Genomic DNA, 13,229 nt, shown 5'->3' with positions numbered 1-13,229 from the left:
ATATCTCTATATAAAAATAGATGGACAATTGAGAATTGAAGATTAAGAATGAATATCTTCAAGTTAAAAATTATATGTAATTTAATATTAACTGAAAATCAATCGTGATGCTCATAAACACAAATGAACGAAAAAATCATATTCGCTCAGAGCTTGTATTGGTGCGTAATAATATTTTGTATGAATTTTACAATTTCCAGTGCAAGCAAATTATATATGCACACTGATTATATTTTAATATTTTCGCCAGTCTTGACACACAGTATTGAACTGAAGCTAGATTATATCACTACGTAATATTTGTACAAATTAAATTGACAAGCAATTTAATATTATCGATATTAATTAGCGTCATCAAAATATTGTAGAGAATTTATTTCAATTGATAAGACGTTCGCACGGAATGAAAGAGTTCCAGGTTTGAATACTTTGAATTCCGTCTGAAGTAATATTTTTTGCAATAAATTCCTTACAATATTTTTTTAAAAATGCTAAGTATGAGTAACTATAAATTGCTTGTCAATTTAAATTTGTGACATTTGAAATGAAGTAGGTACCAACACAATCCATCCTGTCAAGGACAGTATTTCAAAACCGACAAATAATTGGCGCAGTTTGCTTGAACTAGAAATTGTAAAATTTATACAAAATATTATTAAATGCCAAGATCTGTTTTGACTGAATATGGCCTTTATTGCTTATTTAAATACATATAATTGTAAAAAAATATGCACATTTGTTTATTTCGTACATTTTAAAATTATATATATATACTTATATATAAACGTAAAAATAAATTAATATTATAGCATCGTGTATACTATCGTATTTGGCGACAGAATTTCGAAATGAGAAACATTGGAGCACGTCATTGGACAGCTACTACAGAGGAAGATCCTTTTCCTCGACGTTACTAAGTAAGACAGCTTGATAAGTTTAACCTACGCGCGCATTGTTTCAGACAAACAGTGAAACAAGAGAGGAGTTTGTCTTCTCATTTGCTGCTATTCGCATGAAACTTCGAGCAACGTGTTTTACACTCGCGGCGTAATAAAGATTGACGATTTATAGGCTCATCAACTATTGTGTTCAATAATAAAAAAAAAATTCATTAGGATAAAATAAATGTCGTTTTTTTACAAAACTTACACAACACATAAATCATATTTGTTATGAAGATGACATCATATGTTCTTCAATGCATGCATATAACACGGAACGTAACTTTTGTAAAATAAAAAAATTTTCTTTTCAAGTTAATATTACAGATTTTTTTTATGTATTCACTTCTTAACAAATTCAACAATAAAATAAAATAGATATAATAGGAAGTAGAGAAGTCAATTTGTTTGTTAGTGTGTAATTATAATATAATAATTGAACACAATTTAATGGATAATTTTACATTTGAATTAAATTTTTAATAAATAAAATTGAAAAACTAACTAATTATATAGAACTTTTTATAGTCCTACATAATTCTTAATTATTGTGAATTCATTTCTTCATTTCGACCATATTTGGTTTTGTTTCTTAAAAGAATTTTAATAATTAATAAATGTCAACACAAATGAGAATTAAAAAATGTTTTCTCCGTGGAATTAAAGCGCATTTTAATGACGATTTATACGACCACAGTTAGTCTTTTTCTTCTTAGAAATCAGGAGAACGCGACACCATCTTGCGTTTTAGCTAACGCGTATCAACGCGAAATATCCTTATACTCACATTTCGCGTTTAATTACAGTCGCAATGCTTGCCGGAAACGGCTGTACTACCAGCTGATTATCTGTCTTCCTGTGTCTCGTTTTGAGACATGGGAGAATGCACCACGCTTAAATTCGTCTTGACCAAGCAGCGTGAAATTCTCGCCAGATCACCCATCATGGATATTTTGAAAACTCTTTCTCGTGCAGCACAAAGCAACAATCTGATTTCACAGTAGGCAGTAATTTCAAATCTACTTTATTAATGACGTATACCTACATAGAATTTCTTGGTAATTTATGGCACAGTAATCTATTTTAGATTTCTCAATAAAAAATATAACAATCTTATTCTGTACTTTTTCCAGTCTAAAAAATCTAATTTTTTGAACGAAATTAAAAAGACTAATTTGCAATGTTGAGTGATTTTTCTTGTATTCTCTTTCTTTTCAAAAAGTAGGTTAGATCATTAAAGGATTAGAGAAATTTCTTTTCATTAATTGTCGTCGAGAATCTTAATCCTTTTATTTTCACGCTTAAATTACTTCTGTTTATTAACTGTTCTATTTAATCCTTAAGAAAGTAATCCGAGAGTTAATATGATTGCTGATTATCTTAATAGGCATTACGAATAAATTGTACTCACATTGATTATACTCGTAAGCAAGAGATTAAATTTCCCTTTTCTATTTATATTACAGGTAAGTCTATATAATCACACAACGGGACAGCGAATCGCAAACTCATGGTTTACTAATTCAGATTATGGTGTGTAGTCTAGTGGTAAGTTTTAAAATCTTATCTTTATTATAACACGACGTTATTTTTACCGTTGCAATCTTCCACTGTTAAATTCGCAATATCAATTATACTCAATTTGAGTTATTTTTATAATAATTATTTCTATAGATCACCACTGGTCTTACTTAATACACACACGTTGTTAATTTAACTAAACCATAATGAAGTAAAATAAAGTAAACAATTAAAGCAAAATAAGTAAAATAAACAATTTAATTTAAGAAAATTTATTAAATTTGACTCAAATTAACATTAATATGAACGCCATTTACATACAAATTAACATTAATATGAACGCCATTTACATACTTTTGACAATTGATAAAAAGTATTGTAAAAATAGAATTGTTATTTTTTTATTTATAATATTATATAGCTATTTTACAGTATATATAGCTATATAATATAACTTTATTATATTATATAGCTATATATACTGTATTTCGTGCAATTTTGACCTTTAAGCGTTATGTTTTATATGGTATATTTTTATGTTAATATAGCGCAATTAAATGTTTATGATCAAACAATTTAATCTCTGTTCGTGATACACAGAGAAAATATCAATGGGATTTTTTTAGAATACAATATTAGATACGCTCTTCCATTTGATTTCGTAAATCGCACGGAAATGCGTTATTGAATCATTTTATAACAGGCATGACCGTCATTCTCGGTTGTGTTAGGGTCACGTCGTTTAATATAATAAAGGTCAATTGCCCCTGGGTAAGCACGTTAACTGTCATTGCATAATTTACGAATTATGATTCCGTCTATCCTCTCTCGTACGGCCGCTCCCGCCGCTTTTGAATATATTTCCGTTGAGCATCGTGGCTTAAAAGTGTTAATCTTTTCGTATGTTGTTTTCGTCGCAGTAAGTCTACAAGGCTTGTAATTTACGCTACGATGCATCATTTTTACATATTTACTCTTTAAATTCTTCGGAGTGGAATCTCACTCTAAAGAGTAAAAATTAAGTCTTGAAAAAGAATACCTCGATTTTCAATCTTTAAGAGTGAGATTTTACTCTTCAGAGATTTTTATCTGAAAAATTTTAAAGAGTATGTGAAATTCTTATATCATTTTTTCGCAGCCGCAATAAAAGAGATATGCCTTGAAAAAATTATCACGATTAAAGAACTTGAACTTAAATATCATAGATAAAATTTTATAGAATATAATATTACTAATAAATACCTTGTAAAGTCTTTACAGTGGAATCCCATTCTAAAAATTGAAAATTGAGTCTTGAAAAAAAGTGGCTCAATCTTTAAGAGTGACATTTCACTCAGTAACAATTCATTCTAAAAGTTTTAGAGTATAATAACCAGATGGGAAATACATATATATATATAATTAATCAAAAAACAAAAAAATTTTGTGAAATATTTTAATTCTTTTCTACTTATAATTACTATTTTTGGGCTTCTATTCTATGGACTTTTAATAATTGACGTTACAGAATATATAGGGATACATATACATACCTAATACATGCTGATTTTACCAAATAATATTTGAATATACTTTTATAAATAATTAAAAATTATTTTTGTATATTGATATCTTTATATCCTAAACGATATTAATGTACTTATAAATTTGAAATTAAATTTTATAAACTGTCATTTTATATTTAGAAGTAAGCCAGACGTAAACAGATACAACGTCACGGGCAGAATTTCTAACAATTACTGGCACTGTATTTATTTCACGAGAAACGGTAATCTCGTGAAGTTTGTGGAATTGCGTGCGTAATGGCATAAATGGAAAACGAGGGATGATCTTGCTACTAAAACTGCATGACGTTAAACTCTGCTTAACTGAATCATCTTGAAAACCTTAAACTGTGCAATTTCACTTAATATGGCTAATTCTACGATAACTGCAAAGCATTTATTAAATCGGCAATTCTATTTAAAAATAATTTTTTTAATTTATTTGAAAAAAGTTGCAATTAACACTATACGACATTTTAAGAACACGTTGATTTAGTTTCTTTCAAATAATCTCAAATAAATGATTTCTGAAATGTAGTTATTTACAGTTACATTTACATACATTTTATTATTCTATCACAATTTCATGCAAAGAATATGTTAAAAATGTAAAAGCGTTTGTACGTGTTACGATCACATAGATATTTATGTTTCGATATAGGTATCTATATCAACTCATCAGTTAATATTCTAATTAAACCGATAGCGATTAAAATAGATAGTGAAAATCCAAGGTTTATTCATATCTAGTTTCGACTTTTACGACAGAAATTGAGCTTTATTCAATTACAGATTTGGCTTGTACAATTGTCAGTATTATCGGCTATCGGGAATATCGATTCTCCCGTTGGGCCGCCACCTCATATACGCGATAGGTTGTCGCGTACCTACTTAATTAAAACTTGTGTGTCTAAATATAGCGATCGAGTGGCACGGCATTCCAATCGTGAACATTGGTTGGTTAAACTCACGCGAACGTTTATGTATGTCTGCGAACTAATACATAATGTCTTTGCGTCTACCTGCGGATTTTAATGACACTTGTCGAAAACCCATGAGACATACTGTTTTATTTATATATTTTGGATAATTTAAAGAAATAATGTTGTTCAAAAATAATACATTATTATAAATTTTTTAAAGAGATTATTCGGAAAAAGAGATAGGAGGGAGAGAGTAAAGCATAAAATAAAAACTTTTATTCTTGTGTATCTTTTTTGTTTATTTTTCCATTGAGTTCTTCAAAAATATTTAATTTTCTATCTAAAAAATTAAATGCTAAAAGAAACGAAAATTAAGAGAGCTTAATAGTTACTTAAAAAATGTGTATTTGTGTTGAAAACGATTCACTCACGTTCTTGTTAACAGTTTATGTTAAATTTTTTAACATATTCGAGTATTAATTTAGCATTATGTGATAACATTATTCAAAGATTTGTGTTATTTAAAGATTATGTTATTTAAAGATCTTGTGTTAAATCGATATTCAATACTTCTTAATGCAGTCAAAATGACAATTTATGAGTAAGTGAACGAATAACGTAAAAATAACGTGTTTCTAAAACGTAAATTTTATAAATAAATAAAATATGGATAATTTAACATATTATAAATTAATTTTACTGAAAAAATATGCTTTTACGATCCGTTTATAAACTATGTCAATATATTACCTTTTTTATATTTATTCTCTTACATAATATTCATGTAACCTTCTAACATATTTATCTTGTATTAAATTAACAAAAATTTGGATGAACCGTTTGAGACATGCGCGATTTATTAAATTTGACACATTTTTTCCGACAGTGTACCTATAAATATTAGATTATATGATTCGCAGCGAAATCGCCAGCCTAATAACGATATCGCACTAACGCGACATGATCCCTTTTGCGCTCAGCGACTGTTTGGCCTTCATCGGATCGCGTATATCACGTGCCGCAGATTTAACACGATCGTTTCGGATGCATTCTGACACGTAACGAGCAGCATGCAACTACATTCTGACAGTATCTGCATACAGGGTGAACCAAAATGTAAAGCGGGAGTCTATCGGTACGCGTGACACAATCGTTCGGGAATGCCAGTGTCGGAGGACCTTAGATCCTTGCGATAATCGTCCATGCGTTTCTAGAAACACGAAAATCTAGCAATTTAAAAGTCGAAAGGAGGCTACTACTTTCATTTTTTCGTGATCGTTTTGGGATTATTTATTATGTATTCTCTAAATCTGAATCAGTGGATAATCACTGATATCATAGTGCTATAAGTATGTCACTGGTAATCAGTGAATGAAATGTAAAATCCCTAACTTAGTAATAACTTTCAAAATTATTATCTTTTTTTTAAAAAGGGGGACTGACTTCATACAACTCCCCTAGTCGTACACATCTAATCTTTATTATGTGATCTAACTAACTTTATTTTAGTGCATAAATTTAATGAATATAGTATTAGAAAATCAAAATCATCGTGTAAATAATGTAAAAATATCGGTATTTTAATTAAATAATGATCGAACTTTTTTTCTTTCTTAGTTAAATTTTATCCGTTGCAAAGTCTGCCGTTAGGTAATTAGTGATTATCCACTGCTTCAGATTTAGAGAGTATTTTTCTTGATAATCGAAAATTAACATATTAATGTCGCTATGCTTAAGGAAATATTGATGTGTGTACATTGAAATAAAGAATCAAATTTCTTTATTTATACATTATTACGAAATCGTAATGATCCAACTCTGAGATAATTTTTAAATAATTAATACATACATATGTATATATATATATATATATATATATAACTGACGATTTTTCGTAACGTTGTGTATAATGATTTTATTAACTTTACATATTTCAATGTATGTATCAATTTTTTCTTGAATATAGCGTTATTATTGTAATGATTTTCGGTTTGTACAAGTACATAAGAAAATGTAGAAATAAAACGAACGGTCGCGAAAAAGTTGTATGCTCTTTTAAAAATTGAGTTGCTGTTATTTATTAATGAAATTAAATTAATTCCATGTTAAGGAAATTATAAGTAATATTATTTCTATAAACTGTGTGTGGTGATATTATATAAGATTTTGCACCACCGATAAAAATGACACAATAACAAATAGCAATTTTCTCATAGTTAACCGTTAGCATGGAGCGGAACCAATCGTAGCAATTTTTTTACAGTACACGTCATATTGGACTGATTCTAACTCCTCGAGTATATAACGCGTGTAGAATGTGAAGTCCTTCGGTCAGGATAGTAATTGCTCTCACGCCGAACCAAAGATTTATCCATCACCAAAGCTAAAGCGAACCTTTTCACACGAAATCGAGACGAAACATCCATGAAATTGTGTTTTCTTTTTTCTCTTTTTTTCTGCCACTGTAATTTCCTTCCTGTGTTCATTCTGGAAATGGAATCGTGTTTTCGTGAAGCGATTTCTAAACAGACATTGCGGAAACTGAAAGAAAATTAAATGGTCAGTTAGTGGAGAAAGAAATACATGATAAATAAAACGACAGATACACCGAAATATATGCAATCGTATCGTGAATATATAAAATTTAATTTAATTTAAGTGCGTCAGCAATCGACAGCCGTTGCGGTAATATTAATAAATTTTTTCTCATTGGTGATTTGATTTTTAATGATCTGGGTTGGGTAACTTAAGAAGTTGGTTATACCAACAACGAGCGTTACGTTGCAACTGTATTATGAACGATCTCGTAGAAAGTGATTAAAATGCGATGGAACGATCGAAAAAAATGATACGCAAGTTGTGCACTTCGCAATTCGCCTTACGGGATTTATTCGAGAGTCAGCTCAAAAAGTCGCAATAAAAAATTACAATTGTAATGCAAAGAACATAGACTTTATCTTTCAAAGGTCTAATCTCGGTCGCGTAGTTCAAGGATGGACCCACACTGTGATTTCATGTGACTTTAGAACTATAACTTGTTTATCGTTATCTTGTAATTTTATAAACTCGCATTCCAATCGTTTGTAAAATAATTTTTGATAAATTTATAATATGCTAATTATTACGTCATGTGTATTTCTAGAGAGTTTATACTCTTAAACCTACAGGTTTATTACAAGGTTTTTAATTTTTTAGATTTTTAAATAATACTGATGATTTATACATATATAATAATTTTAGACAATATCATTTATACTTATACAAAAATTCGAACTTTTCTAAATAAAAAATAAATATGCCAAAAAAAAAACTCTTACGTCATATATCAAGGATGATTCAGTCCAGCATCACTTTGAATTAATTTCTTATTTTATTTGAGATTTAAAATGTGTACATAAAAAGTCACGATGCATACAAAAATACGATTTAAATAAAGGTCAGTCGGGACGAGCTGCAAATTATTCGTGGGTTGGATCAAGGAGCAGACGAAATGATGTCACTTCCGTGCGAGTGACATCATTATGCCTCGGCTCAATGTCAATGTTTGTCTTCGCATCGGTGACGGCTGCCCACTGGAGAATTCGTCCTTTCTCGGTTTGCAGCTGTCACGAGTGTCATGAGATTACAATAATCAGAAATTTCCGGTGTACCACCTGCTTATTCTCTTGGAGAACTAGAGGATTATATGTATTATAGATTTTAGCTTTCAAGAAGAAAACGCAAAAAGAAAATAAAAAATTCCGTGATGCAAATGACTAAAATTATATCGCAATGACATATTATATATATATATATATATAGTCATTTACTCGTTTTTAGGTAGTAGATGCTAAAAGTTGGACGAAGGTACATAAAACTTTCCAATGCTTCATAACGTTTTAGTTTGTATATTTCAAAATGCTAACCATTTTAATACCAATTATTCGATTGCAATTTACATCACCGCTTCTGTTATCGGTTAATGACTTTTTAAAACACCACGCGCGAGTGCACATAATCCGCGAACGCGATCAAACTGTATTGGATATTACGTGCACACGATTTCAGTTCAAACGAGCATTATGCACGATCGAGGTCATTATTGGATTTCAATATTACAGGGTATTATAAATCCAGTTTCCAAGTATCTTTTCGAATATACTATTCGAGAATACTACAATGTTATGACAGCTTTTAAAAGGTCATAGGTAATACAGCGCAGTAATAATCGGTTGCTCTCCATATGGAAGTATAAAAGAGAATGAATATAAAAGTGAACATTTAGTATTTCCAGGACTAGATACATTTTACGTGTAAAGACCATCACGTATAAAATGACATAAATGCATAAGTATAGTATAAGGTCGCTGAGCCAATGAACATCTGACATATTCTCTAAATCCTTTAGAATGGAATTTCACTCTAAAGAGAGAAAATTGAGCCAGTTTTGAAAAAGAGTAGCTCACTATTTAATCTTAAGAGTGAGATTTACTTTAAAAGTTTTAAAGAGTAAAAACGTCTATTGCTTTATATAAGATCTCTTTGGTTCAGCGATCTTATATGCTATGCTTAGATGTCATTTGTGTGTGATAAGCTTTAATATACATTTCATACATATAGATACATTTTACGTGTTACATATTGCATTCTAATCTTTCAGTTTGTACAAATATATACGATCGCTCCACGAATTTTTGAAATTGTCTCTTGTAGATAAATATAGCTTCTCTTAAAATATTTGTATCCTTTTACGACATGATTTTTTTAAGCAAAAATTTTTACGTTGTGGTTAAATCATTGCGGGCTTTGATTTGCAGAGCACTGTAATGCCGGCTCCGGATAACACCGTATCTCGAACAAAGATTCTCATCATTGCTTTACGATGTCGCCGTGTGATTAAAGTCGCGCAATAAGTGACTCTGCGCTGATTAAAGAAATCAATCTGCGAAAGAATGCATAAAAATTTTGAAGCGCTGTGCTTCTGTACAAAAAATTGATCGAAGTAATACATATTTATGAGTCATTTGAGATAAGAAAATTGATCTTTCTTTTTTTTTTGTCGTAAGCCTTTTTATTAAAAAATAATAAAACAGATTGGCGATTGTATCAATTTATGCGTACTTCGTCAACTTAAGAGACATAAAATTTTAATAAATGGTTCTTTATTGATATAGAATTATAGACGATAAATTATTGACGAAGATAAATTTGAGCTCCCGAAAGAGTTCAATCATTATGTGACTTTGAACATTTCCGAGAACGCGATATGTTCCTTAATAGATACATCCATTACGTCGGGCTACCTCAAACAGCCGCCAAGTTTTTCGCTATATGAACGGCATAACGGCACTGCCAATAAAAAGCAGTTGCTAGTTAGACGGTCGTGGAACGTGTACTTTTACTCGACCGGAATTACAGTCGTTATAATAGCTTTTTATAAGACATTAATACAGTATTATTCTGTTGTTTTTTGCGTTGACAAATGATGAAATAACTCAATATTAATATGCTTATCATGTTCTGAAATTTATTGCATATCACGGTTCATCTTAATTGACATCTCAAATAAGCAACTTGAATAAAAATCATAATTCATTAATTTTTATTATTGATTAAGGCACATTTAAAATCAAAGTATTAAAAGATAAACAATATTTCTTTTAAGTGTATCTACATTCATAATCAGAGAAAAACGTATAAAAGTAACTATGAAAATAACAACTATATACGAGTTTTATATGTAGATTTAATGTACGCAGCATTTGAATAAATAATTTTATAGTTGCAATAATTTTAAAACAATTTATTCAATTATGCATTTTAATTAATATATAAAACTTTTATAATTGCTTTTATTGCTACCGTGTCTTCCTCCGATTTGAAACAGACTACAATTAATGTACATAGTTGAATAATGTTTTACAGTTTATTTGTAATAAAATAATTTATTTAACTATATACATTAATTCTCTACATATAAAATTTGTGTAGTTGTTATCTAATTTGTACACTTATTACTATCATATTTTTTTCTCTGATTATGAGTATATTATACATATCGGAGGCCGATATGGAATATGTAACAGAAATTCAAGTGATTTAGATGTAATCTCAAGATCTTACATTTATGACAAATTACGAAATTTTCGGGAGCAATTCGATCCCTTGTGCCTTTTCTTTTTAATACCGATAATGCGATTTCGGCGGGCTCTCGAGTTGCGCCAGAGCACGAGTCGGGATCACCGTTCTCTCCAATGAAACGAGAACGCCGCCGCGCGAGTGAGTCACCGCTATATTACAAGAGGGCTGGGGCACAGAACGCAATTGTGACGTGCACCGCTAAATGCTTAACGGGTCGCCCGCGGTAAATCCAATTAGAGCATTTCTTTCACGCGGCGTGCCCCGATACACAGCCGTACCCGGATCTGCGAAATCCGTCACGTATCTGAAGGTCACAAGTAATGCGACGATAACTGGGAATGACATGACGATTTGACGAAAAACGAAAATGGTCTGTCGGCAGCTCCGGTTTCGCTGAATATTCCGGGAACGATTGACTTGTAAATTAAAGTAAATATGACACGCAGGATGATCCCCAGATACTGTCACGCTTAAGCTACTCTTAAACCACTCTTCATTGAAACACTTTTTCGCGCTTCGACTCTGAGAGAAAACGGCCTTCCGATACGCTGATATTTTTCACGTAGGTGTTGTGTGATAAATGTAGATAAATGTAAGTATGCCAGACAAGTGGTAGATAAATATGTAGATTCTGGACGTCACACTGGACGATGATATATGTTTAAAAAATAGTCTTTAAGGAAACATGATAATTTTGTAATTTGGTCAATGAAATTTTTTTAATACTTAGTTCCCTCGACTTATTGCAATTTTAAATAGTATTATAAAACGTCATCAATTTATTGTATTTTCTTACTATAAAAGCGATAATAAAAGCTAAAGGGGGACAAATGAAATATTAAAATTTTTATAACGATACGTATTATTTTTTATAAATCTGTTTAAAAATTCATTTTTTTAGATATAGAATGTTTATATCATAATTTGTGGGAGTATCTTACACTTATGGCCAAGGCTGTAGTTCTAGCGTTTTTATAATATGTCATTTAGAATAAAAAAGTCCACACCAGATTTATATTTATAATAACTGGTTCTATAATTAATAGAAAGTGTGTTGTTGATTCTATTTGATACTCGATATAAAATGTAATATAATTAATGTCATATGCGAAAGAGCAAAAGAATAGCAAAGTCTATATAAGAAGCGTCGGTTGTTGTCGGCATTGCGTTCCTTCGTTGACGGACACGGGGAATATCGGTCACGACTAGGTGGAATGGAAATCAGCATACATCCATTAACTCCTCCGGTTATTAGCTGGGAGAGTCTCATCGGTGTGAATGACGCCTTAAAATCGTTGCAGTGCGTGTGATAGCGCCCTTGAATCCCGAGAAATATGTGGGCAACGTCTGTCTTACATTACGGACGACTATATGCATGTCTGTATCTACTTACGGATCGAGCTCTCGTTTTCATGCGCTTTCTCGAAGGAAACACGCCCAAAGACGAGCCTCGACGCTCAAATAAAGGGGTGTTCTGATCCTTTTAAAACTGCTATGCGAGATGCATCTTTCATTGGCTGCGTTTAGCAAAAAAAAACTTTACAACTGTTGTAAAATTCTTTAATATGATTAATTTTGTCTTTAATTTCTTAAAAGATCAAAATGTAAATTATATTAAGGAATCTTATACGGTTGTAAAGCTATTTTTTTTCTGCTGAATATATAGCCATTTATTACCTCAACGCAGCTACATTCGCGTGCGTGCTAATATGTTTTATAAGTAACACATTTACGAATTTATAAAATAAACAATTCTTATAATAACTTATAAAAACGCACGGTCGGAGATACAGATACGTCTGTCCCTGCAGTAAAAGAAATAAAAAAAAGGTGTTAATTAAATACCATGTCTACGTCAATTTAGTTGATAGATATCTTTGGAACTGGTGGATCAGCAGAGCCACTTTTCACAACACGGATAGTCAAAGTGCTAACTGATTCGGCTCGAGGTATACCCTCGGTCTTGCCATTTCGGGCGAAAAGGTCGATATGCGCGTAAGGGGCACCATTCACTGTGTGATCACAGCACGGCGTGCAAAAAGCGGGGGCGTTGTGACAGGACCTTGTCGCGGCCCACACACAGGGACGTATCCGAAGATTTCACGAAAAGCAATTTTAACAAAGAAAGGCTGACGGTCGTCGACGAATTGCAAACACGAAATCATTCATTGGCTTTGATT

This window comes from Cyphomyrmex costatus, unplaced genomic scaffold (genome assembly GCF_001594065.2).
Source record: "Cyphomyrmex costatus isolate MS0001 unplaced genomic scaffold, Ccosl1.0 scaffold159, whole genome shotgun sequence".
Lineage (NCBI taxonomy): Eukaryota > Metazoa > Arthropoda > Insecta > Hymenoptera > Formicidae > Cyphomyrmex > Cyphomyrmex costatus.
The sequence above is the reverse complement of the archived record's forward strand: the minus strand, read 5'-3'. Positions refer to the sequence as shown.